The sequence below is a fragment of the Bidens hawaiensis genome, unplaced genomic scaffold (assembly GCF_021521415.1).
Source record: "Bidens hawaiensis isolate Kalapana, Puna unplaced genomic scaffold, B.hawaiensis_p1.1 tig00030264_1, whole genome shotgun sequence".
Lineage (NCBI taxonomy): Eukaryota > Viridiplantae > Streptophyta > Magnoliopsida > Asterales > Asteraceae > Bidens > Bidens hawaiensis.
Genome location: NW_027495046.1, coordinates 25,262 through 49,659, shown reverse-complemented (window position 1 = coordinate 49,659; position 24,398 = coordinate 25,262). Strand labels below are relative to the sequence as shown.

General features: G+C 34.1%; 1 pseudogene; it reads left to right on the top strand.

Moving 5' to 3' along the window:
* Nucleotides 1-218: 218 nt before the first annotated feature.
* LOC143580174 (putative disease resistance protein At4g33300) lies at nucleotides 219-18,628 on the top strand (annotated as a pseudogene).
* Nucleotides 18,629-24,398: the final 5,770 nt, after the last annotated feature.

Genomic DNA, 24,398 nt, shown 5'->3' with positions numbered 1-24,398 from the left:
AACCCGATTAGAAACCCGAAACGCGATGGGAAAACCCGAAACCCGACGGGTAATTACCCGATTAAAGCCCGACGGGTTTGGGACGGGCTTGGGTAAAGCTTTCACAATCGGGTATAGGTTTGGGACGGGCTTGGGTAAAGCTTTCACAATCGGGTATAGGTTTGGGAATGGCTAAACCCGACCCGAACCCGACCCATTGTCATCCCTAACGCTATAAAATGGACCCAAACATTCATCTAAACTCGTTCACAACTTCAAATCATCATAACATTCACCCTTTTCTGTCTTTGATTCTAAACTCGTATTATGAGTTGCAGTTACGCAGAGAAGAAGATGCAATCCCCCTTTCTGTCGCACTCTTTTTGGGACTTCATCAATGCCCCGCGGTACTGATGAGAATCTAATCAAACAGGTGATCATATCTTTGAAATCAATAGGTTGTTAAATGTTAACTGTTAATTGATTATTGGATATGAACTATGAATGTTTGGTAGATTGTTGAGAGATGTAAAGGGTTAACTTTGGCTCTAACGCTATGCTCCCAAGTTTAATTTAATGAGAGAAGAGAAAAGATTTGGAGAGAAATAAACAAAATTGGTGTTCCAGAGTTTTTTTAATGAAAAGAAGAGGAAATGAGAGAAATGAGGAGAAGAGGTTTTGAGTGTTTTTATATTTCTTTCCAAATTGGAAAGATATGGAGAAAAGAGAAGAGATGAAGGCCAAGTTCTTAAAATATTTAATATGCTTTCCTTTTCTCTTCTTTTCATTAAACTCGGGAACACAATATCATTTTCTTTCCTTTCCTTTCTTTTCTATCTTAATTCCTCTTCTTTTCTCATCTCTCATTAAATTAAACTCATGAACACAATGTAAAAGTGATCGGGGCTTCATCGAGAAACCGGCCCGAGAAGTTCTAGATTTGGGCCTTGAATGGGCTATCACGGGCCCAACCGATATGGGACTCGCACGAAACCGAGTTTCTGAACCGAATGAAACTAAGCATTTATTACCTTTCTGAAAAGGTCAGAAACTGTTTTCTTGATTTGGGTTCATTCCCAGAAGACAAAAAGATTCCTTTAGATGTTCTTATTAACTTATGGACTGAGCTTCATGATATCGGTGAAGAAGAAGGGTTTGTGGTTCTTGCGGAGCTTGCGCACAAGAATCTTATCACACTTGTTAAAGATTCTAGGTATGTTTTAACTTAGAATATTAACGTTGGTTTATAAATATAGACTATATAGTTATTTAATATTGTATTGTTAGGATTTATTTGAAAATCACAGAAAGCGGTTATTTATGGCCCGTAGAGAAAATGGAGTTCCTAAAGAATGGGAGCGGGATACTGATCAGCCATTTCTTGCAAGAATTGTCTCAGTTCATACAGGTAAATTTTATATATTTCAATCATTGTCATAAATCATGAATTTAAACTTATATTTATCGTGAATTTTAACTTGCATAAATCTTGAATTTTGAGTTATATAAATCATAAATCATGAGGTTTGAGAGATAAATCATTAATTTTGAGTTACATAAACCATGAATTTTGATTTAAATAAATCATGAGATTTTGAGTTGCATAAATTATGAATTTTGAGTTATAGTTACCATAAACCATGAATTTTAAGTTATATAAATCATGAAGTTTGAGTTATATATCATAAATCGTGAGTTTTGAGATCTATTTATCATAAATCATGAGCTTTGAGTTATATGAATAATGAATTTTAGTTAAATACTTGGATTTATCATAAATCTTTTGGGTTATATTTTAACATAAATCACGAATTTGAATTATATGTAGGTCAAATGAAAGAAATGGATTGGTTAAAAATGGAATTTCCTAAAGCTGAAATCTTGATCTTGAATTTTGATTCCAATGATTATTTCTTGCCACCATTTATACAAAACATGCCTAAACTTAGAGCTTTAGTGTTAATAAATTACAACACAAAAGCCACAGATATACACAACCTATCCGTTTTATCTAACTTAACGAAATTAAGAAGCCTCTGGTTTGAAAAAGTGTCGATCCCGCAACTACACAAAAAGACCATTTTACCCCTCACAAACCTTCGTAAAATCTCATTACTTCTTTGTAAGATAAACCTCAAAGACGAATCAGACCTAGACTTATCACACTTATTCCCTCGCCTTACTGAGCTCGTGATGGACCACTGCATTGAAATGGCGATATTGCCATCGAGTATATGCCGAGTGAAAACGCTAAAGAGTCTAAGCATAACCAATTGTGAGAGTCTTGAAGAACTCCCAGTTGACTTTGGCCAGCTTACTTTTCTAAAAGTATTGAGAGTTTACGCTTGTCCGAAGCTCAAAACTCTTCCGTTTGGGATTAAAGATCTTGTGAGGTTGGAGCATATTGATGTGTCTCAATGTGTTAATCTTATTTGTATTAATGAAGAAATTGGTGGTTGTTTGAGTTTAAAAGAAATCGATACGCGTGAATGCCCTCAAATCAAGAACGTACCAAGGTCGGTGTCGGGTTTGAGATCGTTGAGACGGGTTGTTTGTGATGAAGAGGTTTCATGGTATTGGAGAGAAATGGAGGAAGAATTACCTGGTTTGTGTGTTCAAGTTGCGGAACAACGTTTTGATCTAGATTGGCTAAAAGAGTTAATATATATCTTCTTTTTTGTAAATATTAATTAGATACATATATGAAATTAAGTGAGGAATAAAGTAGTTTATTGAAACTTGTTTGATATTCATGTGATGATGGTAGTTGGTCATTTGCTCAAATGAGATTGAAATGATGGTTAAGATTTAGAATTTTTTTTATGGCCTTAAGTTTGAAACTCGATTTAGGGGGTTACAATTTATTTGTTTTGTTTTCATGAAAAGCTAGCTTTAACCTAGTTTAACAATAAATTACGGTTTTGAAAAATTGTCGACCAGGATGGACCAACTAAATGGCTTGGCAATATGAACCAGGTTTTCTAATTCAAAATGGTTAATATTATAACGAGTTTTCTCTCAAAAAAGTGTTTGTAATTGGTATTGATTCAAAATTATTTACTAAAATAGTGTTTTTGAGAAAAATAGCTTTTTTCTCTCCTCTGCTATTATAGGGGTAACCAATAATTTAAATTTTTAATACCATAAAACCTAATTTTTACAATTATATATCCAATAAAATATTTTTCTACATGAATAATAAAAATTAGTATACAAGTCATTGATTCTGATCCAAATATAAAAATAAATAAACGTTGGATTTCTTAGCATTAACATAACAAATTTCACACCATATAATGTTTTATTAGATTTTATGTTTTTTGTTAAATACAGTTGTATTTTTAACATAATTTTTTTTGTATTTAATTGGTTTTTGAAAATAATTAAACGTATTAAAGACAAAGCCCCACAAAAGTCCGTTGCCCAGGTTTTGTTATATCATAGTTTTTAAATATTATATATATATTTAAAGTAATGGCTTGTCACTTCTGAATTTATTAATATAAATCAGGTTAATTATTGTTTTGAGAAACGGTAAACAAAACTAGTTAGATTGCTTGAATCAGCTGAACACCGTTTAAACAAGCTGTGGTTTTCTCCAAACCCAATTTTTATGTACTATTAGTCCGTCAACATATAAAAGATTAAAGACTTGATTGCAGGTTTGACCTCTTTGGCGAGACCCAAAAAGCAGGAATCGACTCCGTGGTGAATTTTTCGTTAATATCACCTTTGTGGTGGCCATTTTATTTTGCAGCCGAAACCCCCGTTAGTCCCAAAGTTAGTTTTTCAGTAAAAATATATTAATACCCTTACAATTTGTAACCATGTAGCTTTTTAATATACGCAATTTGAGCACTCGTTTTGTTAAACGATTTCCCTCCAAAAATAATAACAAAACCGTGTATCATAGGTTTCGAACCTGGGTCAAGCTAGACCGAGTACAACACAAGCAACCAACTAGACTAAGATGATTATATAAAACATCCATTGTGAATCCGTAACCAGGGGCGCAACTCTTTGGGGACGTGGGGTTGCCCGGTCACTGCCGTTTTTTTCGTTAGTAGGGAAATTTCGTGATTTTTTCTGAAAATTTTTATAAGCATAAAGCGCGGTCAACCCCGATGTAGTTTTCCAAAAAGCTACCTGTCATCACTGATTTTTTTTTTAATATAATACCCCATCGTTTGATTTTTTTTTTTTATAAAACCTCACAATTTTTATAAACAAAAGTTACAAAATAGTAGTCGAATAGCAAAAAGTTTTGTTTTTTAAAACTCAAAATTGAGGGGGCTATTTGTAAAAATAGAAACTTGTTTAAACAACAGAGAGGGGGTTTTCAGCAATGAAAATATTCAAGAATCGTCTTCGCAATAAGATGTCAGATCAGTATCTCACGAATAGCTTGGTGATTTACATAGAAAAAGAAATTGCTGAAACATTTGATTCGGAAACCATAATTGAGGAATTCAAAAATATTAAAGATCGTCAAGCTGCTTTGTAATTCTTCTTCTAAGGTACTCACCCTTTCTCTCGGCTCTCGCATTATTATGAATATTTTTTAGGTATTTGTTGGTTAAAAACTTATTTTTTTTAAGAACAATCATTTGAATGAATGAAAAAAAAATTAGATATATAGATGTCATATTGTTTGATCCGACCCAAACCACCGACACGAACCGAATCGTCGACCCGAAAATTTTTGGGTCCGTGACTTCGGTCACCCCCGTGACGAAGCCCAAGTTTTGCCACTGTCCGTAACATCATGCATAGTAATCATATTATCATTTCCCCGCATTATCCCTAACCCAACTCTTCTCAATTCCTGCGTATGTCCACCAACCTCCAAAATTAACGCATAACGTTCTAACATACGTTTCAGCCTCACACGAGATCCAAACACAACCAAATGCTTCTCAGCATCATACTTAGCTTACTCTCATAAATAGTTCTAATCCGGAGCTGTCGTTTAACGGCGAAGATCAATGGCGATCGTTGAAGCACAACGCCGGTGAATTTTGGATCTAACGATTAGGTTTCCGATGACTTTTGGATCTAACGTGCCGTTGTGACCGGCCTTCTCAACACAAAACCTATGCAAGTTGGAAGCATTATGGAGGTGGCCGGAGGCTCGAAGATGCTTAGGGGACACGAAACCTACTAATAAATTGGCCTCGCAATACCTTTATTTTACAAAAAAGGTTGCATAAACTGAAGCACCATTAGCCCAAATGCAACCTTTTGTTAGATGCATTATCTAGCAAAAAAATTGTGTTTGATCTAATGCTATTTCAGCTAATGCAACTGTTTTTGTAAGACAAAAGGTGATCTTAGATTAATTTTTTATAGTGTTATTAAATATTGTATTTTGAACCTAACCGAACAGATTTGGACAGTTCAGTCGATTACAATGTTTTTTTTATAAACAGAATTTGAGAAAAAAAAACGTGTTTTGTATAAACTATTATAGACGCTCACCTATTTGATGTACACATTATCTATTATCTATAAAGGATAAGTTTGGTGCCGCTTAGGCCACTTGGCGGCGCCTTACCTGTCCTTGGAATTGTTTTTTTTTTCCGTTTTGGTACCGTAATGAACATAATGGAAGCCGACCGAATGACAATTTTTTTGTTTATTTTAATTCCGATAATGTAACGGAAGTGACGGAAGCCGACCGAATTTGCATAAACTTACTGCCTCAACGCCTGAGACCGACAACGCTTGGGTTTTACCAACACATAAGTTTACCGATCGACGTTACCATTTGGTCCACTCAATTTTTATATTTTTCCCTTTTGTAGATCCGGTACTATAACGAACGTAGCCAAAACTGACCGAATTCGTGTCCAGTTCGTCTCAATGCTCACGAATGACAACGCTTGGATTTTACCACCGTCCGGGTTTACCGACCAAACAAACGTCGTGTTAAATAATTTATTTTTTATATGTTAATTTGACGAATATATTTTTTGGGTTTTAACACTAAGGTTTTACCAACGGTGTCTATACCATAACGAACATAAACAATACCGACTGAATTCACGTCGACTCGCCGGCATAACGTTCGGGTTTTACCAACATCTGGTTTCAACATGAGGCTTTACCAACTGCCTCGGCGCATTGCACCAGGTAAAATACTAGTTTATTTATTAAAATCTAGAAGTCAAATTGTAACATATATGGTTAAAAAATACTTTTTAGCTGTGTACACTTGTTTATCGTTGCATCTTCACCAGGTTCTACTTCGGGTATGTTTGGCAAAGATGTTTTAGAAGCTTCAAGCTTCAAACTTTTAAGAAAAAAGCTCATACTTAATAAAAAACTTTGTTTGGTTGAAGAAGCTTCAAGCTTTTAAGTTTGGAGAAAAAACTCTAAATTTAAACGCTACTATAACTAGCGTTTAAGAAAAAGCTAGAAGCTTTTACATTTGAATTTACAAGTTGGTACTTGAACTTTCATCAACTTGTTAATTTATATAATACTTACAAATTTTACCGTTATTTAAAACTAACTATGCCATGACTCTTTAAAAGACTATAACTTTTTCACATGTTAATATTTTTTTAAACAAATTACATCATAAAATAGAACATTTTATTCTCTTTAATTTGAGTATGATATTGCTATAGTTTTTTAATTTAAAAAATCAGTATACTACGTGGTTAATGGTTACAATTGGCAACAAGTCGAGTCAGACGAGCTCGGGTCACGTGTAAGACCAAAGTAGGGTCGGAACGAGTCGATACAAAAATGGTTAATTTAGTTCGGTTCGCGTCGGTACGGTTTTGAGTTGAAAGGGGCCAGGTCAGAACATGTTTCAGATTAAAATGGTGCGGGGTCGGAAAAGGTTTCAGATCAAAATATGTTAGTTTAAAAAATTATCTATTTGAAATTACTATATATTACAGTTTTGTTTTATGATTTTCGTCATCGGTTGCACGCTTACTGTCTTTGCACGAAGTACACGTCTGCATTCGGGTTTTGTGTACACTATTATCAAGTGAATCATATTGCGACACTGATTATGCGGTTGATGTCAGGTTGCGCGCGCACTCCGCCGTACCGCGCGGGCACCCAATTAGTTTAATTAAAAGCTCCAGCTACTCTACCAAACACCTAAATATATCTAAAAAGCTACAGCTAACAGCTACCAGTTTTCAGTTACCAGCCACCAGCTTCCAGCTAACGCACCAGTTAGTTTTGCAAAACATACCCTTCACCTTTTTTTTACCTTGTTATTTAGAGCAAGACAAAATCGTAATATGGTTTCCTACTCAAGTGTGAAGGAGCATTATAACTGTTGACTTCCGTGTGAATGTGTAAGTGTGAACGCTAGAAAAAATGAACTTGTTACATGGTTTTGGCCCAGAGTATGGTTTGGGATGATGGCAACAGCCCAACTGCCAATTCAATAATATCCTTGATACTTGATAGAAAGGCATATGTATTTTCCTAAAAGTCATTGCTCTTCTCATAACAATTTAATAGATGAAAATAACTTTTGTTTATTAGTAACTAGATTTCATCCCTGTATTTCAGGGGTTGTTTTACATTATTCGTTTTTAGTATATATATATATATATATATATATATTAGTTTTAGAGCCCGTGTCACACACGGGACAATTCAAATTATAAAATTACAAGTAAAGCAAATAATTACATAGCATAAATGAAAAATTGTATTACATCTATGCGTGTGTATCTATGATATGTGTACATAAATTGATATCATTTGTATAACAAAACGATTTTTTTTAATAAACTTAATAAAAAAATGCACGTGCAAAAACGTACCCAAGAATGTTTCTTTCTATTGAAAATTTCATTTTCAGTACCATATATGTATAATTGAAAGAATTTTGGTTATGAACCAATTTCGGAAATAAGACTTCTCATACTATAGTAGTTCTAACCACCCAGCCTAAATACAAAGAAGCGTTACCTTTATTGATATATTTATCAATTTACCACCCATCAAAGGAAATGAGAACATTAAATTGTAACGACGGATGCTATTTAAGAACTATGTTTTTCTGAGCTACACCATGAAAAATATTTTGATAAGTTTCAGATGGCTTATCAACTTTGTCATAATGACAGCATAAAAAATAACATGTTAACCATTCAATTTTGTGAATATTTTGTTTCATTTGAGCATAGTTTTGCATGACATGCTTCACATATAATGTTCAGATCACCATTGAAGGTAAAGTTAATGCTTACATAAATATTTCAAATTTGATAAAAGTTAGAAGCATTAATAGGCATGGGGGTGGCATGTCAAAAGTTTTCGTCATCTTTTCTTAAATTTTAATATTCGAGGGAAAAATAGTCAATTTGCCAAATCTCGAACCTTTTGATTATTTCAAAAAATGCTCTTAAAAATAAATTTGAAACCCAAATCATGTTTGAAATTCTAACTTTCATCCTTTTGACATTTTCAAGTCAGCACTTTGAACCCATAACAAATTTGACGATAAATCTATTTGCATTCTCAAACTTTTAAAAATACTTAAATTATCCATTTTTGACCCTTAACAAATTTTGACCTAAATGTAATTAACTTGTACCAAACAATCTATTTACCTACTTTTGACCCATAAATTCAAATTTAAGTTCCACAAAAAACCCGAAACAATCGTTGATAAAAAAAACTAAGAAATTAAGTATGATAAACTTTGTTATATTTGAAAGTGATTTGTATATAATATCCTTATATTTTAACATATATATAATTTACTAAATTAACCGAAAAAATAAATGGATAGATTTAAAGCATATATTTGTAATTTGTAAATTTATATGACAATTTACAATAATAATAATACTAATAATAATAATAATAGATTAATGGATTGATTTTAAAAAAATTGATCAACTTTTAAGCATATATTTATAATTTAATGATTAAAAAATTACTTTGTAAAATGAAAGCATATTTGATTTTATTTTTCTTTGCAATCTTCTACAATATACATATTACAATATGTGAATAATAACATTTGAAATTATATTATTTTCAAGCTTTGAAAAACATGATTTGTTGTTGATTTTTGAAATTCACCAAATATTTTGAAATATATAGTAAAATAATATGTTAATATTTATATTTATAAAAATATATAGATATAACATAAATAAAGTATAAAAGGAAAGTGAATAATTATTGATCTATTACATATATAGTTTTGGAGGGAAAAAATTATGAGAATTAACCAAAAGATGATAAGTGTCCACAATTATTTTACTTTATTACAATAGGTAGATATATATATATATTTGGATTTTAATTTTATTTATTGTAAGAAAGTTAATAATTAATATACTTGAGGTTTGATGATAAAATGGTTTCACAAATAAATTATATGTTATAATCCGATTTAAAAGCTATCTGGGTTTGGTAATACCTATTACCTGTTTATTTTCTTTATTATAAAATTGTTTATTAATTATAAATAATATATTTTTAAATAAAATAGGATATTAATTTTTAGTATATCCCTATTTTATAGGATTTTCATATCAAAAATTTGATGAGATTAATTTTTAATATAATGAGATGTTATTGTTGGACTCGTTATGACCAAGACACATATTTTTATTGATGTGGCTAGTACGTCATGATCCAAGTCGGGTCATACCCAATAACAAGCTAGACAAACACCAATAATATTTGTTTACATATGATATGATCATAACAAATGAATATTAACACTTGAGTTATTTAGAAAAAGGGTTTCTAAATACAATGTACTTGTGTAGAGAATAAATCATATGGATGATTTATATTTTGAGGGAACTTTACATACTGTTATTTAAGTTGGTTAAATAACAACATGTAAACCAAATTACCAAGCCTGTCACCTACAAGTTTTATAACATAATTTATGCATATAAATTAATTGTTATAAAAAAATTGATAAAAATAATAACAAGAAAAGGAAGGGGGCCGCCCCCCCCTCCCCCCTCTCTCTCTTAATCTCCTTGTTATTTTATTAGTATATAGAGGTTAGTGGAGACATGCAAGGATGGTGATTAGTGCAAAGTGAGGTGCATTTTGAAAGGTTTTATTATCTTTCTTTTTTGGTTTCTTCTCTCATACAACATAACACACAAGTAACACAAAAAGGCAATAGAGGAAAAATACTCTCAATCTCTTCTTTCTCTCTTGGTGATTTCGGCTAAAGGAAGGAGCAAGAAGGAGGTGCTTTCAAGTGTAAAATCCTAGCTTAATCAAGATGTATTGTCGGAGGCTTGGGGTATGCAAGCTTGAGGACCTTCCCTTTGAAGTTCTTGCCTTCCATCCATCCTCTCCTTCACCCGGATTTGATACTCTTGAAATGTAGCTTTAACTTGCATGTACTTTTAGTGACACGCATGTGTTTGATGGTATGTATTTCGTATTTGGATCCGGGCTTGGGTTTTGCATGTGTAAAATAGGTTTTATACATATCAAATTAACAAGATTTAAAACTTGAATCCGCTGCATTTTTGGTAAAATTGGGATTTTATCACTTTGATAATCTTGTTAAAACCCAACAACGGCATCAAGAGCCGCTTATACGGATGCATGCTTCTTTAGACCCAAAAATTTTTGGGTTTATGGTGGGGTTTTACCATATGGCCGAAAATTTTGGTGGTTTTGGTTACCCCATGTTTTTTCAAGGTTATACTTTACATGCATGTGGTAATCTTGAAAAAACTAAGTCATTTGGATGATTGATTGTGTTGTTTGGACAAAACCCGGAACTTTCGGTTTTTGTTTGTTTTGGCCGAAAGTTTCGAGGGTCAAGGGGAACCATTTTGGGTCTTGTATTATTGCATATTTGGATATGTAATAGATGTTCATAACCTAGCAATGACCTTGTGTTTGGTTGAATGTTTGTGTTGATTGTTTGTTCATTCAAAGTGGTTGTTTGTTCATTCAATATGGTTGTATTATTTATTTGGGTTTGTAATCTATATATTCTTTCAATTGGTTTGTAATAATAAGTAGATTAGATGCATTTCTTTTACTAGAGAAAAATGTGTTAGGATATATTTTGTAAAAGAAGATGCAAGGAAGGAGGCCCAAATAAAATGAAGGAGACCACAACACTAGGGTGAACACTTGGAGCATTTGGATGCGGGATCAAGTGGGAGTTCACCGACACAAGCTCATGTCCTTTTGAGTCCCTTAGGAGAGACTTTTTGATACACTTGTCTTCGGTCAACAAGTGTGGTCAACATTAGGAGGCTATGGTTGTGAACTTGTGGTAGTGTATGTTTTATGCTTGCATGGTTGATTTACTTTTGTTTGTGTTATTGCAATATGGTTTGCTAAACAACTTAAAATCAACAACTAGCATAAAATTGGTTCCTTAGAAATCGTTAAGTAATAAAAATTGGTTTTATTAAAGTCTAATGATTTCATAATAAAATAGGTTTTATTTATAGGAACTTTGAAAAATGGGTTTTTCAACTTAGTACCATACATTTGAATGCATGCAAATTAAAGGTACATAAAAGGTTTTCCAATCTAGAATTTTGAAAACTAAAATCCCTTTTATAAAATAAGTTGAACACCATCCTTTTATACGACACTCGAATCACTTGGGAACTCGGTGTGGGATAAAGGTCACCTAACCGCATTAGAGGAAACTTGAGAGTTTGAGGTGGGTTTGCCATATTTGTGGGATAAAGGTCACCTAACCACTTGTATGTGTAAACTCACACGTGTGTGTAAGTAGGACGACTTAAATTGGAAACCAAGTGAATAGGGTCACCGAAGCATGACGTACAATGGTGTTGATGGGATTAAACATGCCAACTAAGCATGAGATGCTTAACCGATCCCATAAAACTAGAAGTTACAAAGGATTGCAATCGTCAAACGTTGACTACCTTGTTAATTTAAATAGTGGGATAAAGGTCACCTAACTACTATTTGAATGTAACGTTGGGTTCTAGATTTTAATCATTAATTGTCTTGGAGACATAAAAGGGTATTAATGATTAAAATAATTGATATCGAAAATACAAAAATTGAGCTTTGTTATATTTGTAGATGACCGCAATCAACAATCCACCTAACGCCATTATTCCACCTGTTAATAACCTATCACTAAGATCTATTCTCGATAAGGATCGTCTAAACTATACCAACTTTATGGATTGGTATCGAAACTTGAGAATCGTTCTCAAGCAAGAAAAGAAATACTACGTATTAGAGGATCCTATTATGAACCGAGCATTGACGATGCCGAAGACCATAACAAACGGGTTAAGCACAATGAGGATTCGGTGCAAGTTTCTTGCCTCATGTTGGGAACTATGATTCCCGAGATTCAAAAGGACTTTGAACTTCATGGGGCATACGACATGATCACCCAACTTAAGGAAATGTTCCTTACACAAGCTAGGGTGGAACGCTTTGAAACGGTTCGAGCGCTTCATGCATGTCGTATGGAGGAAACCCAATCGATCTCATCTTATTTACTTAAGATGAAAAGCCACATTGATCGTCTCGAGCGCCTTAATTGTCGCGTCTCAAACGAGTTAGCCACGGATTTGATCCTAAATGGCTTAACTAAAAGGTTTGAGACATTTGTTATGAATTATAACATAAATGGATGGGACAAGAGCATTGGTGAGCTTTATGCAATGCTTAAGACGGCCGAGACGGGAATGGGTAAAAAGGTTTTACCCTTTCTCACGATCATTGAGGGAGGCAATAAGAAAAGGCATCACCCGGAACCCAAGGCAAAGGTTGCCAAAGGTAAGGGACAAGTCAAGGGCAAGTTCAAAGGAAAGGCTAAAGTGGAACCACCCAAACCGAAGAAGCTAAAGGTTAGCTCGGAGGATCCGTGCTTTGGATGTGGGGAGATAGGGCATTGGATGAGGAATTGTCCAACCTATCTCAAAGACTTGAAAGCTAAGAGGGATGCGGGGCAAACCTCGGGTACAACTTTCATGATTCATATTGATCTTAATCTTATTTCCTCTAACATATGGGTATTGGATATTGGATGTGGAACTCATATTTGCAATTCATTGCAGGGGTTCAATGGAAATAAAGGATTCAATAAAGGAGATATTAGTCTCTTCATGGACTCGTTATGCCCAAGACACATATTTTATTGATGTGGCTAGTACGTCATGATCCAAGTCGATACCCAATAACAAGCTAGACAAACACCAATAATATTTGTTTACATATGATATGATCATAACAAATGAATATTAACAATTGAGTTATTTAGAAAAAGGGTTTCTAAATACAATGTACTTGTGTAGAGAATAAATCATATGGATGATTTATATTTTGAGAGAACTTTACATAGTGTTATTTAAGTTGGTTAAATAATAACATGTAAACCAAATTACCAAGCCTGTCACCTACAAGTTTTATAACATAATTTATGCATATAAATTAATTGTTATAAAAAAATTGATAAAAAATAATAACAAGAAAAGGAAGCCCCCCCCCCCCCCCTCTCTTTCTCTCTCTCTTAATATATATAGGTTAGTGGAGACATGCAAGGATGGTGATTGGTGCAAAGTGAGGTGCATTTTGAAAGGTTTTATTATTTTTCTTTCTTGGTTTCTTCTCTCATACAACATAACACACAAGTAACACAAAAAGGCAATAGAGGAAAAATCCTCTCAATCTCTTCTTTCCCTCTTGGTGATTTCGGCCAAAGGAAGGAGCAAGAAGGAGGTGCTTTCAAGTGTAAAATCCTAGCTTAATCAAAGTGTATTGTCGGAGGCTTGGGGTATGCAAGCTTGAGGACCTTCCCTTTGAAGTTCTTGCCTTCCATCCATCCTCTCCTTCACCCGGATTTGATACTCTTGAAAGGTAGCTTTAACATGCATGTACTTTTAGTGACATGCATGTGTTTGATAGTATGTATTTCGTATTTGGATCCGGGCTTGGATTTTGCATGTGTAAAATAGGTTTTATACATTTCAAATTAACAAGATTTAAAACTTGAATCCGCTGCGTTTTTGGTAAAATTGAGATTTTATCACTTTGATAATCTTGTTAAAACACAACAATTATAACTCGTTTAAGTGCTATCTGAGTTTGGTGAGATCTTTATCCGTGAATTCGGGTCAAATGCGTGAGAAGCATTCATTTACAAATAAAGCAATTTGATGGTTTGAGAGAATGGTTGTTTTACATTTTTTGTTTTTTAATATTTATTTTTTGGATTTTAATTTTCTTGATTGTAAGAAAGTTAATAATATATTTAGGTTTTGATGATGAAAGGGTTTCATAAATAAATGATATGTTATAACCCGTTTAAAAGCTCTCTGGATTTGGTGACCCATGACCTGCTTATGTTTTTACTATAAAATTGTTTATTAATTATAAATAATATCTTTTTCTTTTTAAATTGGATATTAAATTTTAGTATATCCCTATTTTATATGATTTTCATATCAAATAATTGGTAAGATTAATTTTTAATTTAATGAGATGTTATAACCAATGTAAGAGCTATCTGGTTTTGGTAAGACCTATACCCATAAATTTGGGTTAAATCAATGAGAGACCTCCATTTAAAAATCAAACAATCTGGTGACTTCCATAAAAAGGGGGAGCGACCACATCGCGACACGTAAGATTTTTAGGGGTTTCATTTATATATATTATAGATTATCATGTGACAAGACCATTAAAATTGTTTTTATTTGCATTAATATAAATATAAACTTATTTATTATTAAATAATTTGAATATTAAAATTCTTTTGATTTTCCTTATTATAAACATAAACTTATTTGGTATTAAATAATTTGATATCATAATTCTTTATACCTTTATAATGATGAAATTTACGGACATGCCAATTAAGTAATAGTTGATTTGTGACCAATATTTAAAACTTAACTTCGATGTTATTTCATCATTGGTATAGTGGTAAAAACTCTTATTTCATAAGTACTTGACTTCAAAATTTGTTATGAAAGTAGTAGTATACTGGGATGTGTGTAGCCATTAAAAAAAATCATTTTAAATATTTTTTCTAAACTAGAAGCTATTTTACATGTACATTTTCTATAACTAACGTACAAGTTTTAACACCAAAATACAACTCTTAAAATACATCCACTCATAATTTATTTAAGCTAGATAGGTCATCATCTTTAAATATGTTTCATATTCTTTTTTACAACAAAAGCCAGACAATCGAGATCACCATGACAATGCATCACCCTTCCACTCAAAGAATATAACGTGATAACCGAAGTAGAAAACTTATAACTGAAAAACCCCAACATGTTTCATAATAACTAGTATAATTTTATTGCCATATTAACGAGATACTATATTGATGTAAAATATTCAAGCAGATTATATAATTGAATCCTTAAATTTATTTATGCACTAATCTAATCTCTTATTAAACCGAAGAATTTGGAAGCCACAAACTCCAAGAAATCCTAAGAGCATTCATAGTGAGTGGGTTATGCATATTATATAGAAAGTGATTGTGAGTAAGTATATGAGATAAATATTTTTAAAAGTGGTTATGAGTGAAAAAAAGAAAAACATTAAATGACAAAGGTATAAAAAGTATTATTTAATTGAAAATAAGAGAGAAAAAAATATTTATTTTTAATGTAAGTATAAGTATAAAGATGTAGAACCTACTCTGAATGCTCTAACCCAACCCATTTCATATTCATATCCATATAATTATACTAAAATTATTACATTTCTCTTTTCTTTTTAATTAACTAATATTTATTAATATATTTATCATTATCTTTTCCTCCTCTTTTTCTCACAACAATTTTCAGAAAATATTAAAAAGTTAATGAAACTCAAAATTTAACTTTTCCATATAACATTTTCTCTCTCATATACTCACAACAATTCATAACCGTGCCATATAATTTACACAGTTCACTCACATATTTTGTAGAAAACGGGTTGAGAATACTTTTAGATTGTGATATGAAACCCAAAATAATATACACTATGATACAACTATATGACCAAGGTACATTCATCCAATCACCAGCCTATATGACTCCAATGGAAATGGAGGAATTAAAGAAACAATTAGATGAACTACTGAAAAAGGGATTCATACGACCAAGTTTGTCACCTTGGAGAGCTTAGATATTATTCGTCAAGAAGAAACACGGATCAATGAGGATGTGCATCGATTATAGAGCCTTAAACACAGTAATTATCAAGAATCAATATCCGCTACCTAGAATTGACGACCTATTCGATCAATTGTAAGGAGCGAGTTTCTTTTTGAAAATAGACTTACGCTCTAGGTACCATCAACTGAAGGTTCAGAAGAAGACATTCCGAAACAGCTTTTCACACAAGGTATGGACATTACGAGTTCACCATCATGCCATTTGGACTTACTAATGCCCTAGTCGCTTTCATGGACATGATGAACAGAATTTGTAAACCTTATTTAGATAAATTTGTAGTCGTATTCATCGACGATATACTTACTTATTCTAAATCGGCAAAAAATCACAAAATTCATCTTAGAATCTTACTTGAGTTAGTCAGGAACGAGAAATAGTATGCTAAGTTCTCAAAATGTGAATTTTGGTTGCATGAAGTACAACTTTTTGGCCATGTTGTTAACGCTATTGGAATTCAAGTAGACTTTGCCAAGATCAAAGCAATAGCTAAGTGGGAAGTCCCTAGGTCGCCAACCGAAGTCAGAAATTTCTTAGGTTTGGCTGGATATTACAGAAGATTCATTGAAAACTTCTCCCGAATAGAAGTTCCCTAAACTTTGTTAACTCGGAAGAACGTTATACATGAATGGGTAACCAAACAACAAGAAGCATTTGACTTACTTACACAAAAGCTTACTAACACACCTATACTGTCCTTGCTAGAAGGTACGAAAGATTTCGTTGTATTTAGCGATGCATCTCATTCAGGTTTGGGTTGTTTACTACTGGTAAGGGATGTTCACGAGTCGAGATGCACCGCATCGAGCGAGGGCTTGGTCGGTTTCTTGGCTCATTTACAAACTGAACGGCTCATTTACAAATTGTGTGAAAATCGAATAACATTAGTCGAATACGCTATTTTGAGAAGATAAGGTACTCTAATAAGGAAGGACACAATGCTATAGTCATATAGTCGCTATGTTTGGCCCCACATGTCACTGGTAGCATATCACAAGGAGTCTAGGCATAATTTTTATGCTTTAACATGGTGAAAATGAAGTGTGCTAATAAAAGATGCTAAAGAAATGAAGTCACTAAGTTGGACTTAGACCAAGGATTCGACATAGGTGCCAAAAACTTCCTCCACTTAGGCTAGGGTAGTCTTAGAAAAGTCACACGAAGTTATCTAGTAGGTAAAGTGAATAATATATCACGAGGATGTTGATTTGAGTCACGTTTTTCTAAACTACAGGTTTAGCGGGTTTAATAGTGAAAATATAATTATTAAACATACTAGAGTGTTATGAATTTATAAAAAGTAAGCATGTACGGATTCCATAAGTTATGGAAATAATTTGTGTGTCTTATTTTTATAGAAAGTCCATAACACTGAATCATTTTGAATAGAAATGTATGGATGAAATGATCATTAAGTCGTCATCTTGGAAAAAAAATTCAGATAAGACGTTAAGTCATTTTTATTAAACAAATTAATAGATAACTTGAATGAGGTAAAAGCGTTTAAGAAGTAACAAAATTTAGTGAAGCTATTTTGCCGGTTGGATCTCGTGATTTGTTAGGTGAAAAAACTTCTGCTCAAGGCAAAACCAACTAGAACTTACAATGACTTGTGGGATTTTATGTATTGTTTTTAAAGACCTATTATCTGTTTGATTTAGGACATAATAATGTTTTTGTATGATGAATAATTGGTGATGTTTTTATGTAATATATAATATTTCAACATAGTTGGAATATTCACTATTATATTCTTGTTATTTTAAAAATCCCTTCAAAAGCTATTTTACTTCAAAAGCTTTGTTTCCACCTGACATTATTGAGAGGTTTACAGGTTGGTTTAAAAGAGAAGAGGTACCATTTGGAAAGATAGACTTTGGAGAGGAGGATGAGGATGAATCAGCTACTGTGGAAGTTCAGAATGATCAAGTTGATGGACTGGTTGAAGAAGTTACTGACGAAGAATCTCAATTTTCAAGTGAGGAAATTTTACCAGCTGAACATACTCTCATGGCCAATCAGGTACAGTCTTCTAATGTTTTATGTGAAAAGTGTGAGTTTTCTTGCGATGAGTGTGAGTTTAAGACTTAGAGTTAAGATAAGTCAAGAAACATTATGATAATGCTTTACTTGATTTAACGTACGTTAAAGAAGCATATGTTAAACTTCAAACATATGAGAAGAAGCCGTGGGAGAAAATCCTACAAGATGAGAAAACCATCTTGATGCTGAAACACATGGTTGAGGAAAAACAGATAGTTATTAATAGGCGCATAGATGTAAACGAAGCCCTCAAACTTGAGTTGCAAACACTCAAGATTGAGACTCAGTGTGTCAGCTTAAAAATAACAAGTTATGCTGCTTCATCTTATGTTCTCGATCACATTATGCCTAAAACTTCTTCAAATGGTAAATCTAAGGATGATGTGACCGAGAACATCAAACCTAACATGGAATATCATGCCATTCCACCACCAATCTAGAATTCATACATTCCAAAGAAACCGAGTGGTTTCAAAAAGACGTTGAACATGGAGATTACCACTCCACTTCATGATTCCACTGTGCCTGTTGATGTATCTGTTGATGCTTCTATAATTGCTGAGGTTAATAGTTCTGGTTGTGATAGTGCAACTAGGGTCAAAGTTGCAGAATCTGTGTTAACCAAACAACCTGTTAAAGTTAATCATTCTGAGAATAAGGTAACTCCAAGAGGTTTGCTAAGACAAGTTTCTATAATAAGCAATCTCGTGGAGTTAACAAACTGAAAGTTGTTAACAAGATTGTGTTTGTCAAGGGAGTAACTTCTGAGTTAGAGAAAGAAGCGAACTTTAAAAATCAAACTAATCAAGAGGTTTATCGTTTAAAAGCTGAACGCGAGCGTGTTGAAACAGCACCTCTGGTCAACAAGTTCATTGATTGGAGGCGGTGTTTCAATTGCAATGAAATTGGGCATGTATTTTATGCATGTCAAATCCATTGAAGCACGATCACGTACAGCCTCAGAAGGTTATCTCAAAGAGACCAGGTTTGGGTCATGTTGACAAACCTAATGTTACTTTAAAATCCGAGCCGGTTAGGATTTTAAAGAGAGAAGATGTTGTAAAAGTGGTTGTGACAAAGATGTAAGTGTCAGATCTACACCTTCCACTTTTTACATAAAGAAAAAGAATTTTGGTCAAAACTGGGTGGCAAAAACAGTAACAAACGACTAACCACTGTGTTTTGAAGATGACATAAGATCTGTTACTGATTCACATGTGTCAAGTTGTGACTTATTATCAAGTGAATCAGAAACAGAGGATATAAAGATGTTGTTTAAAAAGTTTAAACAACCCAAGACCAAGAAGGATTGGGTTTCCTTGTTTCACTAAACCGTTAGCTGTTTGTGCAGGGGCTTCCAAGATCCCACGATTCACGTTGGATAATGGATAGTGGAGCCTCGAGGCACATGACGGGTACCCTACACTCACTTAAGAATGTCAGATCTATCCGTGGAGGGTATGTCGGTTTTGCTGGAAACCAAGGTGGTTAGATTGTGGTGAAGGGACGTTAACGAATGGCAAGGTTACGTTTGACAAGGTGAACTATGTATCGGAGTTGGAGAACAACTTACTGAGTATATCACAAATCTGTGATAAAAGCTTCTCAACTCATTTCACCGATAAGGAGTGCCTTATCTTGAAACCGGGTTTCAAGATACCCGATGATTGGATATTGATGCGTGCACCTAGAGAGAATGATCTTTATGTTTGCTCTGCATCAACGTCTTAATCGAGCGCTCAATGCTTCATTTCAAAAGCGTCGAAACGGGAGTCAATTCTATGGCATCGTCGGATGGGGCATATAAATGTGAGGAAGATGAACCACCTGGTTCATAATCATCTGGTCAATGGGGTTAATTTGAGGAGTTTTCATTTGAACGAAGAATGCTTGGAATATAAGAAAGGGAAGCAAACGAAGAAATCTCATCCGAAGAAGATGATCAACTCCATCAACTTACCGTTTGAGGGTCTGCACATGGATCTATTCGGTCCAGTGAATGTCAGAGTATCACGGGCGAACTCTATTGCCTCATGGTCACTAATGATTATTCAAGATATTCTTGGGTTATGTTTTTGGATACTAAAGATGAGACGTTTGATTCACTTATGATTCTGTTCAAGAAACTGGAGATGTTGTACAATTTCCTGATTCATCGAATCCGGAGCAACAACGAGACAGTGTTTAAGAAAAATTGGATCCTGGAGTATTGTAATGAACGGGGGATTCTTCATGAGTTTAGCACACCCTACACTTCGCAACAAAACGGGGTCACTGAATGAAAGAATTGGACTTTGATAGAGACAGCTTGGACGATGCTTGCAGATTCAAAGTAACCAGTTAATTTTTGGACCGAAGCAGTGGCGTCGGCTTGTTATACTCTTAATCGCGTTCTTACTGTCAAGAGTTTCGGGAAGACGTGTTTTGAGTTGCTTTATCGGTGAAAACCGAACCTCTAGTGGCTTGAACCATTTGGATTGACCTGCACCGTTCTTGAATTGAGTGGTAAATTTGGTCCCAAATCGGTCGAAGGATTCTTTGTGGATTATGCTAGTCCTCTCAGATGTGTATATATTCCTAGCCTCCATTGAATCATGCAAGTGCAAAATGTTGACTGTCAACGTTACACTCCGACAACCCAGAGACCTGGAGATTCTCGGTTGTTTGATTATGATAGCCTTTGAGAGAGTTTCAAACTCCCTGAGGAGACTATATCTAAAGATGCTGTCACCATGTTATATCAACAACAGTTATTTGAAGATATGGTTGATGTTTCAACACCAGAAGCTCCCACTGTTGCTGTTCCTCAAAATGTTCAAGATCCTGTCCACACTGATGATGTACCTGAGACTACACCTGTTTTCGACGATAATGGTGAATCATCTGAGGAGTTAATTGAGGCTATTTCTCCTTCATAACATGAAGTTTCAGTCGAAGAGAATGTATCTAACCTCCAAACTGATGTGTTTGTACCCACTGAAGTCATGCCTTGTACCTTGTCACATCATCCAAAAGAAAACATAATTGGTGATTTAAACACGGGGGTCCAGACAAGACGTCAGATCAATCATAGCCTTCGTTGTTTCTACAAGAGTGTTTCACCACTGTGAAGCCCATTCTCATTCAAATGTTTCATCTCTCAAATACTTACGAAGACATATAAGGAATCTTTGACTGAAGAGAGCTGGGTAAATGCGATACAGGAGGAGCTTATGCAATTTAAAAAGCTCGGGGTTTGGAAGCTCGTTGACTTGCCAAAGAACAATAAACAGATTAAAACCAAGTGGGTGTTTAAGTGCAAGAGGGACGAGAATGGTCTAATTTTCAGAAACAAGGCTCGGTTACTTGTTCTAAGGTTTAATCAGAGAGAGAGGATTTATTACAACGAGGTTTATGCACCGGTAGCAAAACTGAAAGCGATTCGGATCTTCCTTGCCTTCGCTTCCTGGAAGGGCTTTAAAGTTTATCAGTTGGATGTAAAGTCTGCTTTTCTCAACGGGAAAATTAGTGAAGGTCTACGTGGAACAACCATCGGGGTTCGTCGATCCGATCCACAAAGACAAGGTACTTACTCGATAAAGCCTTTTGTGTTCTCCATCAGGCCCTGAGAGCCTGATATCCCAACACTTGCTGAACAATGGCTTTATTCGAGGAACCGTTGACTGTACACTTTTCACTAAGCAAGTGGATGGCCAGCTACTGATCTTGCAGATATACGTAGACGATATCATATTTGGGTCGACAAACGATGATCTGTGCAAGCAGTTCGAAGAGGTTATGAAGCAAAAGTTCGAAATGAGTGCTATGGGGGAGATGAATTTTTTCTTTGGGCTTCAAGTAGAGCAGTTGTCCGACGGTATCTTTATTCACCAGACGAAATACATCAATGATGTCCTGACGAAATTCAACATGACTGATGCATCGACTATCAGTACTCCTCTAACTCTGAATCATGTTATTGGTCCTGATCCCAACGGGGAGAATGTGGATCAAACTCTCTACTGATCTATTATTGGCTCGCTTATGTACCTCACTGCTTCCCGGCCAGACATAATGTATGGCACATGTTTGTGCGCCCGATATCGGTTTAATCCGAAGGTTTCACATCTCATGATCATCAAGCGCATCTTACGCTATCATAAGGGATTTCTGGGGGTCGATCTCTAGTATCCGCGAGATGATGAGTTTGTGCTGAGGGCATACTCAGATTCAGACTATGGAAGCTGCAATATGAACGCCAAATCTACAACAGCATGTTGCCAATTCTTTGGCAGGAGAATAGTCACGTGGCAGTGCAAGAAACAAATCACGGTGTCGCTATCTACCTGTGAAGCTGAGTACACAGCTACTTCCAGTTGTTGCTCTCAGGTTCTCTGGATCCAACAACAGATGCAGAGACTATGGTTTGAATTTTCTGACTACTCCTATCTTTGTAGATAACTCTACAACAATTTCAATAACTAAAAATCCAAAAAATGTCTCTAAAAAGAACATATAGAAATACGGTATCACTTCATTCATGATTTCTACGAAAAGAAGTTGATCATCGTAGACAAAATTCACATCGATGATCAAAAAGCTGATCTTTTTACCAAAGCTTTCGATAAAACACGTTTTAACTACTTAATAAAGCTTAACGGTATAAAAGTTTTGGGCGGTGGGGAAAAGAGTGTTACCGAGATACAGGATTCTAATATCCTGTGAACCTATACATCGGAGTCAATTTTGTTTTTGTATAAACCTTTTCATATAGTTTTTGATTTTAGGGGGATGTATTTTCAGAAAAACCAAAAAAATTCAAATATTTGAAAAAGACAAAAACATGATAAAATCCAAAAAGTCAAAAACATTCAAATATGTTTGCTCCTCAGAAAATGAGTTTTTGAAGCAAAAAGGAAAGATGATAGTCATTGATCATCTAGTCCCAAGTCCAGTAAAAAGTAGGCATAAAAGGCTGTGTGCTTAATTGCATCGGTGCATTGGTAGGCCTTTATACAAGTAAGTACGAAACAGCATGTGATATAAACTAAAAATATTGTCGAATCTAGTGGGAAATATCTTGATGCTTGATTAAATATCTGTTTTTAAAAGCAAAGAAAAGTTTAAAGATTGTTGTGTGTGCATGCTTTCATGTTGTAAAGAAATTCAACTTATTTTTCATTTTATTTTGCAAAGAAGTTCAACTTTGTTTTTTTCTTTATTTTTGTTCAAATCTTGGATCCTCTCCTGTGCAATAAGATTATCCGACCTGAAGGGTTAAGATTTAAATATTCTGCTTTATTTTCTTGGTGTTTCGTATAAGCCTTGGATCTCTTCCGCGTATACTATAAGCCAAAACGTGTGAAAGTCATGTATCGAACTGGGGATTAAGGCTTGTACAACTTCAACTTATTTTATCTTTTTATTTTTGTTACAATGGAACCTTATTTGCATGTAGTAATACCGACCTTAAGGGAAAAGTTTAACACTTTGGGTTGTTTTTCTTTGTTACTTTTGAATGAGTCACAGCTAATCAAGTTTTTAAAGATAAAAGTTAAGGTATACTTGTGAAAATTCATAGTATAAAGATATACAAATCAGCTCTGATGGGTGGGGTCCACATAAAATTCGTGCTTAATTAAACCAATTAATCATATCATAGAAATTTCTAAACCATTTGTTGGAAGGTTTAGGTGGACAACAATACCAATGACTGACTTAACACTAGTCAGAATAAAAGCTGAAAATAAAACTGTGATTAAAGGGCAATTTGATCAATATTATCCCTGCTCAAACTCACAAAAATATGTGATTTATCTGTTAGTAAATATGTTAGTAAATAGCTTGAAGTTCATTTACTTGTTATCTTTACTGTGTTTTTCATTTGTTAAAATCCAAAAAGATTTACTTTCTGATTTAGTTTTCGACTCTCGATGTCCGGGTGAACTATCTCCGGGGTGAATGATTTTCAAGAACAATGAACCGAGCTGAGTTTCATAATCATTTCTAACAGAACCAAAACGTTTATCTGTTATATTCAATGTCATTAGATTGAACTTGATATACATTATATTTTCAAAATTGAGTTTAATTTAAGTTATTCATTTGATGTGCAAGGACATTAGGTTGTACTTGTAACATCACATGGGTGTGAATTGGAAATTTAATCAAGATTTGAGTTTGCTTACTTATGCAGCGCATAAGTCTACAAACTTATGCGGCGCATAAGTT